Raw genomic sequence first — 21,037 nt, forward strand, 5'->3', positions numbered from 1 at the left:
CAATGTCTAGAGATATTTTTGGTTATTACAACTGGGAATGGAATTATTACTGGCATCTAGTGAGCATAAGATGGGATGCCACTGAACATACAAGAAAGTACAAGATGCCCCCTTTCTCCAACAAAATGTATCTGGTCCAAAATGTCAGTATTACTGAGAATGAGAAACACTGCCCTATAGTCTATTCAGGTAGATGATATAGATTCATGACTAACTTATAGTAAAATTAACAATAATAAGGATTCAAAGTATCATGAGGAATAGTCTATTTACCTCTCCTAATTTAATTTTCACCCAAGGTGGGTATTATAGTAATCATTTTATAGAATATGAGAAAGTATATCTCATACAGAAAACATTAATACTTGCAAATTTTATTCAAAATCAATATTATACTCTATAATAAAACTACTAGAATTTCAGCCACACTTTGCAAGTGATAATGTCACATTTATGACTCTTACTACCAGATATCCATAAGAAAAGAGAGGAAACAATTCACCAACTAGCTAAATTTCCACACAGAAAAAGAGTGGATGCTACCACATGAGTTCCTAAGGGCCAGAAAACAATGAACTTCTAGGATGTTTACTTTGTCTTCTGTACTTTGTCATGCAGTTTTATAATCATCTCATTTAATTTTAGCCTGTAAGATGTATATTATGCTGCCTACATTGATACTGAAAAAATGAAGCTTAAGTAATATGGCAGACTATCACAGAACCAATCAATAGCAGAGTGGGTATGCATTTTAAATCTGTTTGGTTACTAGACAATTCTCTTTCTAATATCATCTGATGTCTTCCTGTTTTCTCAGAGAAGACATGTTTTACTGCCAGGAACAGTAAGGAATAATACAGAGTAATAATAATTACAATGTTAAAACAATGCATAATTAATTTCCAAGGGCACCTATATAAAGTGTAATTTATGAAGGCACGTATCTCCATAATTAAAATGTTGTGTCTGTTAGGAATCGCTTTGGCTGCCATTAATAGTGGCCATTAATACTCATAGTGACCTAACCAATAGGGTTTCCTCCCATAATGAAAAGGCAGGAGGTAGTTAGTCCCAGGAGTGTTTCAGTGGTTCAGTGAAGTCAGAGTCTCTAGTTGGAATCTTTTGTATTCTTTTGGCTTTTTTCTTATGGTCAAAGTTGTTTGGAGCAGTTTCGTGTTATATTGTCACAATACAGACAGCAAGGGAGAGAGAAGCAGAAAGAACTTTATTTTTGTGCTATATTGGGGGAGAGGTAGAAAAGAGAAAAGCTTTTTCAGAAGACTTTAGTAGATTTCCATCATATCTTGTGAGCCAGAGTTGTCACAAAGGTTTCCCTAATTGCAAAGAAGGCTAATCTTTCTCTCCATCTGTTCAAGGACCAGGTTGGGAAATCTCTTAATTAGCCAATAAAAAGTGCAACAAAAAGTGGCACTACAGGCTGTGAGGCAGATGGTTCACATCTGTAAATCCCAGAACTTTGGGAGGCCAAGGTAGAAGGATTGCTTGAGTCCAAGAATTCAAGGCCAGCCTCAGTAACATAGTGAGAATGCATTTTTCAAAAACAAAAAAATAGCAGAGAGTGGTGGCATGCATCTGCACCTGTAGTTCCAACTATTCAGAAGGGTACGGTATATGGTCTGTTAAGCATGAGAGGTCTGAGATCACTGAGCTTAGGTGGGAGGATCACTGGAGACAGGACTTTGAGGCTGCAGACAGCTGTGATCATGCCACTAAGCTCCAGCCTGGGTGACAGAGCAATACACTGTCTCAAAAAGAAAAAATGTTGAGGCACAAATTTGATATTTTATGAAGAAATTTCACGTTTTGTCTCATTTTCTGTATTTATAATAGAATATAACAACAGAACATTAAGTAAACACCCTAAATGGTAAAGCATTTGTTTGTAATTTATTAGTTAACAACAATAGCTAATTCTTATTAAACATTTAAACTGCTCCAAATATCTTCTGTGTAATTCTCATAATACTGTCAGCTAGATAAATTTATAACATCTGTTTATTATTTTATTTTTAATAGAAAAAACTGCATATATTTATAGATTATAATATGATGCTTTGATATATGTATACATTTTGGAAAGGTTAAATCAAGCTAATTAACATATTCATGACATCACCTGCTTATTTTTTAAAGATGAGAACATTTAAATCTAATCTTGTAGCAGTATTGAAATATACAATATTTATTACTAACTATAGTCACCATGCTATGGAATATATCACTAAAATCTATTTCTCCCATTTGATTAAAATTTTGTAACTTTTGTCCAGCATCTCTTTTCTCCTCCAAACCCTATAGCCCCTGACAATCATCACTCTACTCTCTGCTCCTATGAGTTTGAGTTTTTTTAGATTCTATATATAAGTGAGATAATACAATATTGTTCTTTCTGGGCTTGGCTTGTTTCACTTAGCACAATGTTCTTCAGATTCATCTGTGTTGTCACAGATGGCATGACTTCCTTCTTTTTAAAGGCTGAAGAGTGTACAACTGCATTCCACATATACAACACACACACAATATTTTATTTATCTGTTTGTCCATTGATGAACACTTACATTGCTTTCCTATCTTGGCTATTGTTAGTATTATTACAGTAATAGGGCAGTGGAGATATTTCTTTGACATAATAATTTTAATTCCTCCAAGCCCAGCCTTATTCCTGGGCTCAAGCCATCCTCCCACTTTGGCTTCCCAAAGTGCTGGGATTTACAGGCAGGAACCATCACAACTCCCTCATACCCAGCCTGGAATACCACTTTCTCTTTGGATAATGAAGAGATTTCTCAACCTGGTTCTTGAATGGGTAGAGAGAAAAATTAGCCTTCTTTTATACACAGAAGTGGAATTGTTGGATCACGGCCATTCTATTTTTAGTTTTTTAGGACCTTACATGTTCTTTTTCATAATAGCTAATTTAAATTCCCACCAACGGTGTATAAGGATTCCCTTTTCTCCACATTCTCCCCAACATTTGTTGTATTTTGTGTTTCTGAAATAGCTATTTTAACAACAGAGAAACTCCATCTAAAAATAAAATTGTATATGTATTGTATCTGAGTTATTACAACTTTAAATTGTTTTTCCAAATAATACGTTTTTATGTTTACCTTCCCACTTTACTCGGGATGCAGTTGCATTAATGTAAGAACACTAGTTTCTAATCTCTATCAGTTTGTCTCTTTCATTTTTTTCTTAACAATAATATCCTTTTAAAAAATATTCATGCAGGAGGACTCAAGATGGCGCTGTGAGAACAACCCAGGATTGAAGCTCTCGCTGGATGCGCGGAGAGGGTGAGTCGGGGATGCATTTCCAGACGGATCTTAGTTGCCCACAGAATGGGGAAATTCCCAGGTATAAAAGAGATGCGGGACGCCAGGCAGAGGTCTCGGCTGCTGTAGCCAGCAGCCGGTGTGGCTCCAGCCCGCGCTGGAGTGCAGAGGCGCTCCACAGCACTCCATACAAAAGCGCACTGTTACGGGTGCCCTGTTGAACCAGCAAAGTGAGACGTGGAGGGCTGAACTTGAGACTGAACGGGACTTGGGCAGTGAGCCAGCCCAGGAAATCCCAGGGATAAAGCATTTGGGCTAGCGCAGTGCGACAAACAAAACGGCGATTCCAAACCCTCCCTGTGAGGAGGTTTTCTTAAAGCGCAGCTCCGTGGGGGAGGGGCGTCCACCATTACCGAGGCAATCAGCCCCCACTGAGGTACACACCCATTGCTGACATAGCCTGCCGTTGCTGAAGCAACCTGGTACAACAGAGAGACTCTGCTACAGGGCGTAGCTCGTGGCAACAGGGTGGAGACCGCGGCAACAAAGCGGACACCACAGCAGAAGGGCAGAACCTGAAGCAACAGGGCGAACCTCACATCAGCAGGGCGGAGCCTTGGCAGGCAAATAGTGATTTGACTGCCTCCTAGCTGGGCAGGACAGCGAGGTGGACACTCACAAGGAAAGCCTCAACCCCCCCCTAGACAGAGCATCTGAGAAAAAAAGGGTTTTTTCAGCCTATCAGCCCTGAATGAACAACAGAGCTCACAGCTCAGCAATTGAGCTCCTACAAAGTACAGACTGTCTCCTCAAGCAGCTCCCTGACCCCTCTATATCCAAAAGACTGACATTTGGCAGGCATCATTCTGGGACAGAGATAGCAGAAAAAGAAACTGGTGGCATTCCTCGCTTTTCTGCAGCTGCTATAGGTGCACCCCAGACAAGCAGGGCCTGGAGTGGACCTCAGCAGTCATACAGCAAAGGGGCTAGATTGGTAGAAGGAAAACCAAGTAACAGAAATACTTCATCACCAACAATCTGGGTGTCCACTCAGAGACCCAATCAAAAAGTCAGCAACTACGCAGATGACAAGTGGATAAATCCACAAAGATGGGAAGAAACCAGCGCAAAAAAAAGGAAAACACCCGAAACCAGAACATGTCGCCTCCTAGAAAGAACCAAAACTCCTCACCAGCAAGGGAACAAAGCTGGACAGAGAATGACTGTGATGAAATGATGGAATTAGACTTCAGAAGGTGGATAATGAGAAACTTTTGTGAGCTAAAAGAACATGTATTAAATCAATGCGAAGAAACTAAGAACCTTGAAAAAAGATATGAAAAATGATTTGAGGAAATAATAACAAGAATGGATAACTTAGAGAAGAATATGAATGAATTAAAGGAGCTGAAAAACACAATACGAGAACTTCGTGAAGCATGCACAAGTTTCAATAGCCGAATTGACCAAGCAGAAGAAAGAATATCTGAAGTCGAAGATCAACTCAATGAAATAAAACGAGAAACCAAGATCAGAGAAAAAAGCGCAAAAAGAAATGAACAAAGTCTCCAAGAAATGTGGGACTATGTGAAAAGACCTAACCTACGTTTGATAGGTGTAACAGAAGGGGACGACGAGAATGAATCCAAGCTGGAAAATACTCTTCAGGACACCATCCAGGAAAATAGCCCCCACCTAGCAAGACAGGCCAACATTCAAATGCAGGAAATACAGAGAACACAACAAAGATATTCCGCAAGAAGAGCAACCCCAAGGCACATAATTGTCAGATTCAACAAGGTTGAAATAAAGGAGAAAATACGAAAGGCAGCCAGAGAGAAAGGTCGAGTCACCCACAAAGGGAAGCCCATCAGACTCACAGCAGATCTCTCGGCAGAAACACTACAAGCCAGAAGAGAGTGGGGGCCAATATTCAACATTCTTAAAGAAAAGAACTTTCAACCCAGAATTTCATATCCAGCCAAACTGAGCTTCATAAGTGAAGGAAATATAAAATCCTTTGCGAACAAGCAAGTACTCAGAGATTTTGTCACCACCAGGCCTGCTTTACAAGAGCTCCTAAAAGAGGCACTACACATAGAAAGGAACAACCAGCAACAGCCATTCCAAAATCACACTAAATGCTAAAGAGCATCAACATAATGAAGAATCTACAACAACTAAAGGGCAAAACAGCCACTTACCATCAAAATGGCAGTATCAAATTCACACATAACAATATTAACACTAAATGTAAATGGACTAAATGCACCAATCAAAAGACACAGACTGGCAAATTGGATAAAAACCCAAAACCCATCAGTGTGCTGTATCCAGTAAACCCATCTCACATGCAAGCATACACAAAGGCTCAAAATAAAGGGATGGAGGAAGATTTACCAAGCAAATGGACAGCAAAAAAAAAGCAGGAGTTGCAATTCTCGTATCTGATAAAATAGACTTTAAAGCAACAAAGATCAAAAGAGACAAAGAAGGACATTACATAATGCTAAAAGGATCGATACAACAAGAAGAGCTAACGATCCTAAACATATATGGGCCCAATGCAGGAGCACCCAGATACATAAGGCAAGTTCTTAATGACTTACAAAGGGACTTAGACTCCACACAATAATAGTGGGAGACTTTAACCCTCCACTGTCAATATTAGACAGATCAACCAGACAGAAAATCAACAAGGATATCCAGGGCTTGAACTCAGACCTGGAGCAAGCAAACCTGATAGACATTTACAGAACTCTCCACCCCAAATCCACAGAATATACATTCTTCTCAGCACCACATCACACCTACTCTAAAATTGACCACATAATTGGAAGTAAAGCACTGCTCAGCAAATGCAAAACAATTGAAATCATAACAAACAGCCTCTCAGACCACAGTGCAATCAAGTTAGAACTCAGAATTCAGAAACCAACTCAGAACCACACAGCTTCATGGAAACTGAACAACTGGCTCTGGAACGTTGACTGGGTAAACAACGAAATGAAGGCAGAAATAAAGAAGTTCTTCGAAACCAATGAGAACAAAGACACAACATGCCAGAACCTCTGGGACACATTTAAAGCAGTCTCTAGAGGAAAGTATATAGCAATAAGTGCCCATATGAGGAGAGTGGAGAGATCCAAAATTGACACCCTATCATCAAAATTGAAAGAGCTAGAGGAGCAAGATCAAAAAAACTCAAAACCCAGCAGAAGACAAGAAATAACTAAGATCAGAGCTGAACTGAAGGAGATTGAGACACGAAAAACCCTTCAAAAAATCAATAAATTCAAGAGCTGGTTTTTTGAAAAGATCAACAAAATAGACAGACCACTAGCCAGATTTATTAAAAAGAAAAGAGAGCAGAATCAAATAGATGCAATAAAAAATGATAAAGGGGAAATCACCACAGATTCCACAGAAATTCAAACCATCATCAGAGAATATTACAAACAACTCTATGCACATAAACTAGTAAACCTGGAAGAAATGGATAAATTCCTGGACTCCTGTGTCCTCCCAAGCCTAAACCAGGAGGATGCTGAAACTATGAATAGACCAATAACAAGGGCAGAAGTCGAGGCAGCAATTAAGAGCCTATCACACAAAAAAAGCCCAGGTCCAGACGGGTTCACAGCCGAATTCTACCAGACACACAAAGAGGAGCTGGTACCATTTCTTCTAAAACTATTCCAAATAATCCAAAAAGAGGGAATCCTTCCCAAATCACTTTATGAGACCAACATCGTCCTGATACCAAAAACCGACAGAGACCCAACAAGAAAAGAAAACTTCAGGCCAATATCCATGATGAACATAGATGCAAAAATCTTCAATAAAATATTGGCAAGCCGATTGCAACAGCAAATCAAAAAACTTATTCATCATGATCAAGTAGGATTCATCCCAGGGATGCAAGACTGGTTCAACATATGCAAGTCTATAAACGTAATTCACCACATAAACAGAACCAAAAACAAAAACCACATGATTATCTCAATTGACGCAGAGAAGGGGCATTTGACAAAATTCAACAGCCCTTTATGCTAAAAACCCTCAATAAACTCGGTATTGATGGAACATATCTCAAAGTAATAAAAGCTATTTATGACAAACCAACAGCCAATATCATACTGAATGGGCAAAAACTGGAAGCATTCCCTTTGAAATCTGGCACTAGACAAGGATGCCCTCTCTCACCACTCCTATTCAATATAGTACTGGAAGTTCTAGCCAGAGCAATCAGGCAAGAAAAAGAAATAAAGGGTATTCAAATGGGAAAGGTGGAAGCCAAACTGTCTCTATTGGCAGATGACATGATAGTATACCTAGAAGACCCCATCGCCTCAGCCCAAAAACTCCTGAAACTGATAAGCAACTTCAGCAAAGTTTCAGGATATAAAGTCAATGTGCAAAAATCACAAGCATTCGTCTACACCAATAACAGACTTAAAGAAAGCCAAATCAAGAATGAACTGCCATTCACAATTGCTACAAAAAGAATAAAATACCTTGGAATACAACTCATAAGGAATGTAAAAGACCTCTTCAAGGAGGACTACAAACCACTGCTCAACGAAATCAGAGAGGACACAAACAGATGGAGAAACATTCCATGTTCATGGTTAGGAAGAATTAATATCGTGAAAATGGCTATACTGCTGAAAGTAATTTACAGAATCAATGCTATCCCCATCAAGCTACCATTGACTTTCTTCACAGAACTGGAAAAAACCACCATGAACTTCATATGGAACCAAAAGAGAGCCCGCATAGCCAAATCAATTCTAAGCAAAAAGAACACAGCGGGGGGCATCACACTACCGATTTCAAACTATACTACAAGGCTACAGTAATCAAAACAGCATGGTACTGGTACCAAAACAGAGATATAGACCAATGGAACAGAACAGAGGCACCGGAGGCAACACAACATATCTACAACTATACAATCTTTGATAAACCTGACAAAAACAAGCAATGGGGAAAGGATTCCCTGTTTAACAAATGGTGTTGGGAAAACTGGCTAGCCATGTGCAGAAAGCAGAAACTGGACCCCTTCCTGACACCTTACACTAAAATTAACTCCAGATGGATTAAAGACTTAAACATAAGACCTGGCACCATAAAAACCCTAGAAGGAAATCTAGGCAAAACTATCCAGGACATAGGAGTAGGCAAGGACTTCATGAACAGAACACCAAAAGCATTGGCAACAAAAGCCAAAATAGACAAATGGGACCAAATCAAACTCCACAGCTTCTGCATGGCAAAAGAAACCCGTCACTAGAGTGAAACGGCAACCAACAGAATGGGAAAAAAATTTTGCAGTTTACCCATCTGACAAAGGGCTGATATCCAGTATTTACATAGAACTCAAACAGATTTACAGGAAAAAAACAAACAAGCCCATTCAAAAGTGGGCAAAGGATATGAACAGACACTTTACGAAAGAAGACATATATGAGGCCAACAATCATATGAAAAAATGCTCATCGTCACTGGTCATCAGAGAGATGCAAATCAAAACCACATTGAGATACCATCTCACGCCAGTTAGAATGGTGATCATTAAAAAATCTGGAGACAACAGATGCTGGAGAGGATGTGGAGAAAAAGGAACACTTTTACACTGTTGGTGGGAGTGTAAATTAGTCCAACCATTGTGGAAGACAGTGTGGCGATTCCTCAAGGCCTTAGAAATAGAAATTCCATTTTACCCAGCAATCCCATTACTGGGTATATACCCAAAGGACTATAAATCGTTCTACTATAAGGACACATGCACACGAATGTTTATTGCAGCACTGTTTACAATAGCAAAGACCTGGAATCAACCCAAATGCCCATTGATGATAGACTGGATTGGGAAAATGTGGCAAATATACACCATGGAATATTATGCAGCAATCAGAAATGATGAGTTTGTGTCGTTTGTAGGGACATGGATGAATCTGGAGAACATCATTCTCAGCAAACTGACACAAGAACAGAAAATGAAACACCGCATATTCTCACTCATAGGCGGGTGATGAAGGATGAGAACACATGGACACAGAGAGGGGAGTACTAAACACTGGGGTCTACTGGGGGGAAAAGGGGAGGGCCAGTGGGAGGGGGAGGTGGGGAGGGATAGCCTGGGGAGAAATGCCAAATGTGGGTGAAGGGGAGAAAGCAAACAAAACACACTGCCATGTGTGTACCTATGCAACTGTATTGTATGCTCTGCACATGTATCCCAAAACCTAAAATACAATAAAAATAAATATTCATATATATATTATCTTAAATAATATTATTTTGAAAATTTTACTTAGGTTTTGGAAAGCAGGAAGGTTTATAGATGTGCTTAATATACCATCTTGAAATTAAAGGTCATGTTAACAGAGTTTATAAATATTTTGAAAGAGCAGTGACAGACTTAGCATTTTCACATGACAAAAGAAAAAACTAGGAGATACTGATTCTATGACTAAATCACGTTTGAAAGCATATCTCAAAAAAATTGAAACTATAATTGAAGCCATGAACAAAATAGTTTAAGTTAAGGGATAGTACAATTTTCCCTGAAGACTCAAAATATTTGCTCAATTTTTACACAAATGTATTATACAATTGGGGGTGACAGATTAGTGAAATTCTGGAAAAACAATCACATTTTTGTATACTATAATGATGTTTACTTATTTCTAAGGGAAATACTGGCAATTGTGGATTGATAAGACATTGAACAAGAAGATAATAATGTATACAATTTGGGGTATTTTAATCAGTTCTGAGACTTGTATTTAAGGTGTGCCATAAAATACTGTAGAAAACATTTTTGAGTGACTTTTTAAGAGTTGAAGGTAAGATGACATAAAAAACACTGGGGTGTCTAGAATCTATATCATACGACTCCAATACTAAAGGCAGAAATCTCATATTAAATGAAGCACACATAATTAAACTGTTCCCTAATGTGCAAATAGTCAAGGGTTCAAGGACTTTGGAGAAGAGATTCCCGAATTGAAGGCCATACACTGGATCACCTCACACCAGGAAATAGAGTAAGTGTCATTATTATTTACCTCTTTAAGAATCAAATGGACAAAATATGTTGTAATCTTTTCATTGTCTGCTCTATTAGAGTAAAGACTAAGGAGACGATCAAGAAAAGGTAACAACAGAATTATAGAGATAAGAAATTGACATGAAGACCTGAAATAATAGAACCAAAAAGTTATACTTAAATGAACAACAACAAAAAAAAACTTAGGAGATAACAGAGTTCCTAAAATTTAGAGTCACAGAAAATTAATTCTGAGAATATTGCTTCTGAACTTGAAGGATAAAAAAATGATGTATTGGCAATTTATAATTGTATTTATAAAACTTTGCTGTTACAACTATATTTACATAATAAAACTTAAAAGTAACAACAGCTATATTAGAATTTAGTTTATTTTGCTTAATTGATTTTTCCTAATTAGATCCTGGTCACTAGTTAAATTGATATATATTTTACTTTTTATATCTTGAATTTAGATGAAGTAAAGTATCATGTGTGCTACATCATGTATTTTGGATATTTCAAAATGTAAGTTTTGTGATAATTGTACATTTATTATCAATTCTAAGAAATAAGTAGAAAGACCACTCTGAACTTTGTAAACTTAGGAAAGAGACAAGAAATGTTTATGTTTCTGTATATGTGCATACTTTTTAAAAATTTCACCCATCGGTAGTTACCCAGCATCACTTTGATTCCTTCTTTTTTTATGTCGAAACACAGCTCAAAGCACCAAACCCATTCTCCAGTGATTGGGACAAAAGTAGGTTAGTAGAGTTGGTTGCTAGGAGACCAATGTCAGCGTCATCTATGACCTTGCAGGATGTAAAAAATAAGTATAGATTTATCGACCTCAGTGGCACATTGTCTGAGTCCTCTGCTCTGACTGTCTTATTTAATTTCTGTCTATCTCCCTGTTTTCCTCTCTTTTTTCTCTCACACAAATACAGACATATAGGGCCATACAATCCCTTTCTTGATACCTTCTAATTTCTCAGTTATTACTTTGCTGCATTTAACCGCATCATTGTCTCTCAGCTAACAAGGCACTCTATCAGCAGTGTCAGCAAATCCCAATCTTTTTAAAAGGCTGATTCTTCATACTATTTCTGTAAGAAATATAGAAATCAGTTCTACTGGGAACAGCATTATGAAAAATGTATAAACATCACAAAGTAATTTTGCTGTCACATTCAAAATGTTTTCTCAAAGTTGCATCCCCAGTTTTCACAGTTGAGGTGGTTTAGGTTAAATAATCTCATGCAGGAGAGACCTCTAACATTCTTGTCATCTTCTTGGCATATCTTTTCTGAAATTGTTTACAATATGGATTTCATGGAGGAAAAACTAACAGCAGAGAAAGTAAATTACAAAATAAAAAGTTCACATCCCAAACAATTTTTTTGTTTTAGTTTTTATAGGGATACATTATCTCAAACAGATTATAAATTACATTGCAAATAAATGATTGATATATGTTTTTTGTTTGTTTGATTATTTTCTTCCACAGGTTGAAATCTTAATGGAACGTACATGAGAATGCAGCTCTCCTTCATCTGTAGCGAAAAGCTCTATAGTTCAAACTTGGCATTGTAATTGTACTGTTTAGTTCTTAAAAAACTAAAATAGGTGTGCCTATATCTCACCAGCACAAGTATCTGGGTTTTGTAATCTATCAAATAAAAATAATATTTCAATTAAAATAAATTATAATTGATTTTCAAAATCAGTTAATGATGATTAATAAACTGAAACCAGGTTATTTAAATGAATTGTAAAGCTTTCTGTCAGAGTGAAAACTTGTGATTGTACAAACATAATTTCATACAAAGGTTAATATCTATGATAGGCTGCATAATAGAATTAAAAATAATTTATTTGCATTCCCTGTTGCTAATACATCTTAAAATAATGACGAATAATCAAGAAAACAGAAAATAGTCACTGAAGCTTATCATTTACATGTTTACTGAATTTCTATGAAAGAAAATATAATACATCAAATTCCTAATCTTGAGAGGGTAGAAAGATATTTATAAAGAATTAACATTTATCCTACCAGTATATGAACTGGTCCTTAGAAATGCACTTCTTTTTTTTTTTTTGAGATGGGGATTTCACTCTGTCTCCCAAGCTGTAGTGCAATGGCAAGACCTTGGCTCACTGCAACCTCTGCCTCCCCAGTTCAGGTAATTCTCCTGCCTCAGCCTCCCAAGTAGCTGGGATTACAGGTGCCTACCACCATACTCAGCTAATTTTTTGTATTTTTAGTAGAGATAGAGTTTCACCATGTTGGCCAGGTTGGTCTCGAACTCCTGACATCAGGTAATCCACCCACCTAAACCTCCCAAAGTGCTGGGATTACAGGCATGAGAAACCACACCTGGCTAGAAATGCATTTATTTTCTCTGTGCTGAAGACATTATGTTCATAGTCACAGATATGTCATTTACAACAGCAAAGCTACACTGTTCTGTACAAAAATTTAGTGGTTTTTCATGATGTTGGAAAAAGGTGTTAGAAAATTATGGAAGAAATGGATAATAAAGACTACTAATATTTTAACTAAAAATGATGAGTTTTGAAATTTAAATCCAAACTTTATATGGCATACATACAAAACCTAGAAAGCAAAGAAGAATTTGCTGAGAAGGGAGAAGGAAGCAGCTCTTGGATTTCTTTAGGTGTAATCATTGTTACTTGTGAAATATATGAACCAGAAAAGGTTCTTTAAAACCACTTTAGGATTGTGGAGCAAGTTTTAGAGCAGAAAGCAAATGTGTGATCAGATGTTGAGATGAATAAGAAAGATGAATTAGGGGAAGAGTAAAGAGTAAAGGATTGGGTAAAACATCTGTGGCAAAGCTTTTACCAGATAATCTTATAATCTCTGAAAATAGGTTATGTTTCCCTTAGTTCTACGAGTTTCTGGAGAACCAAATACAAATTACACTTCAACATAAAATAAATATAATTTTAACATAAATATAAATGTTATTTTAATAAAAAATAAAATGATACATTTGACATTTTATTTATTCATTAACCAAAGAAACCATTGAGTGCACGTTATGTGCTAAACCTTTTTACAACTGATTTCTGAGTCTGATGGAGGAGACAGGTATGTAAAAAAGATATTTATAATGCAAAGTAACAAAAAGAGCTAACAAATGTAGGAAAAAATTGCTGTGGTGGCTGGGTAGATTTGCTCATAATTGGCATATACATTATTATTATAGTGGTCCAGGGCATGTTTAAGATATTCCATAGAAACTAATATAGTACTTGAGATTTTACACATTGTAAAACTCTCCAGATGGTGATTTGGTTCTAGTGATTAGCTTATTTTATGCAAAGAAACCTAAGAAAATTACCCTAGGAAACATACATTTATATTAATAATAATCTCTGTGCCAAAAGTCTTTTTTTCCCTAATTTATTTATGACTATTTTGAAATAATTAGAATAATTCTAAACTTGATTTCATGTCCTATTGCCAAGTTTACTTCAGACCAGGACATCAACACACACACACACACACACACACACACACACACACACACACACACACACAATCAGCCAGGGGTAATAACAAGAAAAAGAAAATGTCATGGTAATAACAAGAAAAAGAAAAAGATGCTGACATGGTTTGCTGTGTCTCCACCCAAATCTCATTGTGAATTATAGCTCCCATAATTCCCATGTGTCATGGGAGGGACCTGGTGGGAGGTAATTGAATCATAGGGGCAGGTCTTTCCCATGCTTTTCTCATGATAGTGAGTAAGTCTCATATGATCTGACAGTTTTATAAAGGGGAGTTCCCCTACACAAACTCTCTTGCCTGCCACCATGTAAGATGTGACTTTACTCCTTATTTTCCTTCTGCCATGATTGGGAGGCCTCTACAGCTATGTGGAACTGTGAATCCATTAAATCCATTTCCTTTAAAATTATGCAATTTTGGGTAAGGCTATATTAGCAGTATGAAAACAGACTATCCATATGCAAAGTTGTATCAACCTGAAGCACCCATAATCACTTAGAATAGCAAAGCTACTCAGTTTTACTCTGAATACGTGCATTCATGTTGATTCACTGAGTCCCAAAGTTCTCAAAGGGTATGAAAAATATAAAATATGACAGTTGTTTCAGAATTTATTTCTCTACACTAATATGAAAGTTAAAATTTATGTAAATTATGTAAATAATGACAACATTACTTTTGTTTTCTTAGTTTGTAAATAATTTTTGGGAGAAGCACTAGATTGTCATGGTTGCACGGAGCTAAAGGGACTATAGTTTCTCCTCCTTAATATATTTTTTCTAATAACTAATCATTCAAATATCCTCTTCTGACATAAGATATAAATATAAAGTATCACGGTAGTTGCTCTCTCAATAGTATTTTACCTATAGAAAACTGTTTATGAAAGCAAAATCTAAGTAATAGTTTTCCTCTTTGGCCCCTCCAACTTACAGGTGCAGCTTCTTAGGTTCAGAGGAAATGAAATACACCAGGAAGAAATGTATGCTTTTAGTGCATTCTCTCATTAGCCTCTGCTTCAGGTCTATCAGAGTTTTTTGTACTTCTCTGGAAAGCCATAAAAAATCTACAGGTTTACCAGGATGAACATTTAAAATGAAGCTTCAAAGTTTTTCATGCAAAATAGAAGAAGAGTTTAAAAAAATATTAAGTCTAAGATTATGTGTGATTCCTGCGGTTTACTAAATTATCAGTTAATGTTTAGAAAACGGAACTAGGATACTGAAATAAGCATGATTAGGTAAGTAGGAAAATACAATTCAAAGCTGCAAGAAAAGGTGACAAGCATACAACGAAACTATTCTCAATTTTGCACAAGTTGTTTCTCGCTGAATTAGCAGACCCATGACTGTTATCTCCTGTAACTTTCCAGTTGGTCTCTAGGTATGTCAATTCTTGGAAAGGCTGATGGCCCTACATTCACAGAGCAAAAGTGGGTCTTGTATATAATTGAAACATTTAAGGGTGACTTAAATGGCTGCCTTTGAGCCTATAGGGAAAGCACACCAAATACAGGCATGATATGGGAGAGCCCTATTGGTCTGGTTAATAAAACAAAGGACATTGTAGAAAGTTCGTTATCAGAGACCCTGAAAGCTCTGTACAACAATACGTTACATACAACAGCCATTTAGCTTTAAAATCACGGGATTAAGCAAGTCTGGAAGGTTTCAGAAACTTAAAAAAACCCCAAGGTATCAAGCAAAAATTCACAAGGGCCTCTTTGGGTGCCCTATTGATTCTGCTAATTCAACAAGGGATAATTGTAGAAAGTTACTGGACACATTTAAAACTCCCTAAAGCACAAGGTTTCTATCAAACACTGGCCTATGGGCAGAGGTCTGCAAAAGATTCTTTAAGCTTGCAAAGCTAAATGAGCATTGGAGCTTTAACCCTCAAAGTGTTTACATGCAGAGTCTTTGATTTGCCAAAGGGGAAAAATAATTGTACTTCTAAACCAAGTAGTTTTTGCCTATAACAAATCTACAAAAAGATCATGATCTTGCTTTGCTTGTACTCATCCAAATAAGAAATAATTCTGCCACAGAATGATGTTTTGAAACCTAAACAACTTTAATTTTTTAAATATATTTTGAGAATTAAAATTCAGTGGGGTTGTGCAACTATTTTTTTAATTGAACGGGCTTGTAGTTAGGAAACATTTTTATTTAAGTAAGTGGGACTTTTATTTCCTTTGTGATTATGCAAAATATATTTGTTAAGGCAAGTTTTTAAAATGTTTTTTCTTATTTTTTATTAAGGATTGGTGAAGTGCTAATGTTTATTCCACCGCTATCTTCTGAGCACCAACCAAATTGAGAACAACTACAAAAAATGAGGTAAGAATTTAAATATTAAATGTTAAAATACATACTTAAAATCGTTAGTATTATATTAGGTGAAAAAGTTTGGGCTTCGAAAGCAAAGTAAGACTTCTGATTTTATCCATCTTTCTCAACTTGACCTTGGAGGCTTTTTCTTGGGAGTGTTGGTTATTTTGAGCAGAGATTTACCTGTTCAACTAGACAGAGAATTTCATACGCTCTAGAATTCAGCAAGCCAGGGCTGAGAGAATGTTGCCTTATTCTAATTCATGTGGACTTCCTGCATGAGAGCGAGAGTGTGAGAGTTAACACACATCCCTGGAGGGCACACTGATGATAGGGAAAGTGAAAAAAAGAAAGCTGAAGCCAAGAAAGTGGGTCACCTGCAAGCTGTAGCCCTTGCCCTAGTGTACTAATTAGCAAAGTCACCCATCTTCTTCTGGGGAGGAGGAAATAAGTAGGATGGAGAAAGTACTTACTTTGTCCCTAGAACTTACCTAATACAATGGCAGAATTAGCCAAATTCTTATTTCATAGGTCAAGGAAGAAATGTGGGAATAAGATTCTCCCAGTTTTTATAAATCTCGTCTTGCCTATAATGAGTATGCTATACAAGATCATGGAGAATTGAGGAATGCACCTTTGCTGTACGATAAAAGTGCCTTTGGTGTACTGCAAAAGTGGGCTGTGTGCCCATTTCACATACAATTTAAATAATACAACAATTAAAAAGGCAATATTTTATTTCTTTTTGAGATAGAGTCTCACTCTGTTGCCCAGGTTGGCATGCAGTGGTGTAATCTCAGTTCACTGCAACCTCCGCCTCCTGGGTTCAAGTGATTCTCCCACCTCAGCCTCCCAAGTAGGATGATTACAGGTGCCTGCCACCACACCTGGATAATTTTTGTACTTTTAGTAGAGATGGGGTTTCATATAATGGTCAGGCTGGTCTGGTCTCAAACTCCTGACCTCAGATGATCCACAAAACTTGGTCTCCCAAACTGCTGGGATTACAGGCATGAGCCACCCCTCACACCTAGCCAGGAAATCTTTTAGAAAAATAAATCCTAAACTATGTACACATGCCAGTTTAAATTATGGGATACTACTGTCCCACAAACCTTTTTGTGTTTTATTTTGCTAGATATTTTTACTTAAGTATATTTTTAGGCAGTGTATTTTATAAGAATGAAAAAAATAAATATAATGTAACAAGGTATACAATAACAGTATGTGTAATTGATAATTGCTTTCCAATAGGTACTAATTACTTTAGGGTTATTTTGTTCATTCGTTTTTAGTTTTGAGACAGATTCTTTCTTTGTTGCTGGAGTAGAGTGGTAGGAATACAACTCACTGCAGCCTTGACCTCCTGGGCTCAACCATTGCTCCCATCTCAGCCTCTGGAATAGCTAAAACTACAGGCATGTGCCACCATGCCCAGCAAATTTTATTTTTTTTTTTGCAGAGATGGGGTCTCACTATGTTGCCCAGGCTGCTCTTGAACTCCTGGACTCAAGTAATCCTCCCACCTTAGTCTCCCAAAATGTTGAGACAACTGTGAGCCACTGTACCTGGCCTAATGTAGGTTCAATCTAAGTTTACATAACCATGTACAAATCCATCCATTTATTTAAATCACCTGAAGGGACTCATGAAAAAATTAAAGAAACACCTCTGAGTTTTATTGGATGGCTTAGTCCAGCTTTTAGTTTCTAGATGAAGAAGGAATGGTATTGGCTCACTATAATTTCTTATTTGCTGCCAGTCAGCATATTAAACAAACTATTGTGACTAATTTACTCCACAAAGTGCATAGTAACCAAGATATTAAGAAAATGAATGCAAATTTCTCTGCAACATTACTCAGATCAGTAACAACTCTGGTTTTCTCTTGCTTGATAAAATATAATAAAAACCTTGATATTTATTGGGATTGAGCTTTATATGTATGAAATAACATGAGCTTTCTACAGTTTGTTTTTTCTCTTTTTTTCTCTATTATTAATGTTTGCTCAAATTTTGCAGGATTATTTGAGATATGTCTATGTCGACAGGTGGTTCCGTGGTGTAATGGTGAGCACTCTGGACTCTGAATCCCCCGAGATATGTCTATTAATAATTATTGTTTTCATACTATTTTCTGCCATATTTACATTTTGTCATCACTTTGATTTGCATGTTTCCTTGTTTAAAGTGATACATAAAATAAGTTACTGTGTCTCACAAGTATTAAAAATTCTTTCCTTGACATAATTGTTCAATCACAATATTATCTTTATTACAGTCTAATGCTATCATTATCTAAGGAAATTTTGCATAAAGTACTTCATGTGTTCTATAATATATATATATGTGTGTATTGATGTGTGTATATGTGTGGGTGTATGTATGCATTCAGAGCAAAATAATGTATTGAGAGCACATATCCATCTACAAGTTCTTTCAACACACCAGTGATATAACTATAAAAATTTTTGTTTACATGAAATAATTCATATCGTTCCTGAAAACCCTAATGGGTGTCACCAGTAGACAAAATATTTTGCAGAATTCCTGAAAGGTGGAAAAGAAGGTAAGACTTCATTAAGGGGTATATGGGACAGAGGAAACCAGAGATTAAAAGTCCAGGTGAGAAAGCTGTAAGCAGAGGTAGGAGCATAAGTTCTGAAACTACATTAAGTTCAGAGTGAGCAGGTCCTAATTGTCCTAGCAGAGTTGTCTAGAGAGCAGTCATCAGCAGAGTTAATCAGAGGGCTGTCTGTATTTAAAAAAAAAAATAGCAAGAAGGTAAAGCCTCTCAATTTCCCTCTCCACTACTCGAGTTTACAGAGCTCTGGCTGCAGCACTTGGCCTGACCTGTGTTAAGACACAAGTAAGATGCTTTGGAAGACATGTGATGTGGCTATTGGGCTTGGAAAGAGAGTAGCAGGATTCAGCATAGAAAAGTAAATCAATAAAGGCAGCTCCACAGCTCCACTGAGGGTTAAAGCACAGCAAAACTGCTCCCCTTGGAGTGAAGTTCATCTTAACTTTGGAAATTATGTGGGCCCTGGGCTGCTGTCCTGCCTTCTCTCATGCTCTCTCCTGCTCCATAAAAGAAAGCCCAAATCACTTGAAAATCACTCTTGTCCCATGGCCCTCGCTTAGGCCTCCTATTGGAGGGAAAGTTATTTGGAGTAAATAGTAAAAAGAGATAGATCTAGAAAACAAACACAACAATTGACTGGAGGAACTACCGGAAGTCAATAAACCTAAGAGAACTGTGTTACCAATTACAATTAATATTCTTAGAGAAAGGAGAGAGAATATCATATTCATAGTACAAGACCAGGCTGCTATGAAAAAGGAGAAAATGTAAAACAAAAATAAATAACTCCTGCTAATTAAAAATATAATTGTCAAAACACATAAAAAATCAGTAGAAATTCTGACTGATATAATAAACACTGAGGTCCACTGTAGAATAAATAAAGAAAGGAGTAAATGAATATATGAAGGAAAATTTACAATTACATATGTTATTCTGAAAGTTCAGATTTTCAATTGTAAAGAGAAAATTCAGTTCTCTGGAAAAAAAATGAGAATATCTAGAAACACAAAATTTTCACCTTGGTATCAGACTTTTAAGAGTGTTACTAAATGCTAGAAACTAATGAGGCAAAGCAAATGTTCGGAGTTTGAATCTGGAAAGTATAAATCAGATATGAGGGCAAAATGAGCATATTTTTGAGATATGCAAAGACAGAATGTTTAGTTATATACAAATCTTTAAAACACTTACTTAACATCATGATCCAGTAAAACAATAAAAGAGAAACCCAACTAAAAAGAAAATATTAGATCCAAACAGTAGAAGTAATCCACAATTTTATTTGAGAAACATTCTCAGAAAGACATCTGTGCAGCTGACATAGACTTTTATCTGTCCAATTTAGACCAAGAAGTAAAAAGAGCTTTTTAAAAGATGCTGTTTGGGACTTATGGGAGAAAAAATTGGGAGACTTAGAAGCCCTTAATAATAAGATGAAGTTCTATCCAGAAGTTAATGAAAAGTGATTGGATCTTCTAGCAACAGAAAAACAAGAATGTCATGATTCAAATATGAAACAAACTAAGATGTGACATGTGATGAAAATGGAAAGGAAGGTAATCTATTTGATCTTAATGCCTAGAAATTCCATGTTAAGTAGCATAGATTTATGAGGCTAGAATTATGCCTCAGTTTCTGAGTCCAGTCCTTCAGTTCTTTGGGGAACAACATTTGGATCATTGAAATGTAAAGGACTAATGATTTTCAGTGTTTTCAAATTACTTTAGTAATATTTCAGAAGTATATGTGCCTATTTTGAACATTGATAAAAGAGTTTGCAGCTATGAAAAAATAAAAGGAAGAAGTGGAAGCAGGGAAGTATTATTATTTCTTCATCTAATGTACTGGATAATCAACATGTACTACTTAATTTTGTTGGATCAAAACTATTAGATCATAATTTTCCTAGTTAAAATTATAAAGGTAACTGCTAACAGAACTAAAATAAAAATATAATAAATAAAAATCTGGAGATAGGTGAGAAAAAGGGAAATTGAAGTTATATAAGTAGGATAATAATTTCATATCAGAAAATAAATATATATTTAAAAATTACCAATCAGTAAATATTAGAAATGTTATTTATAATTATGATAAAGACTATCAAACAATTAGAAAGGGTTACAAAGGTTTAAATTTCAAGAATAGAGGAGGAAGTAGGATTAGGGATGAAAAATCTTTATCTTTTTTAACATGATGCATTTTTTTCTGTTACGATTTATA

At 36.3% G+C, this 21,037-nt stretch overlaps 1 long non-coding RNA gene across 1 annotated transcript in view; it reads right to left on the reverse strand.

The window, feature by feature from the left end:
* The window catches only part of LOC144579246 (uncharacterized), a 68,125-nt gene that overhangs the window by 40,975 nt on the left and 6,113 nt on the right, over positions 1-21,037 (reverse strand). The window lies entirely within an intron of this gene.

Source organism: Callithrix jacchus, chromosome 1 (genome assembly GCF_049354715.1).
Source record: "Callithrix jacchus isolate 240 chromosome 1, calJac240_pri, whole genome shotgun sequence".
In the NCBI taxonomy this organism is placed as follows: domain Eukaryota; kingdom Metazoa; phylum Chordata; class Mammalia; order Primates; family Cebidae; genus Callithrix; species Callithrix jacchus.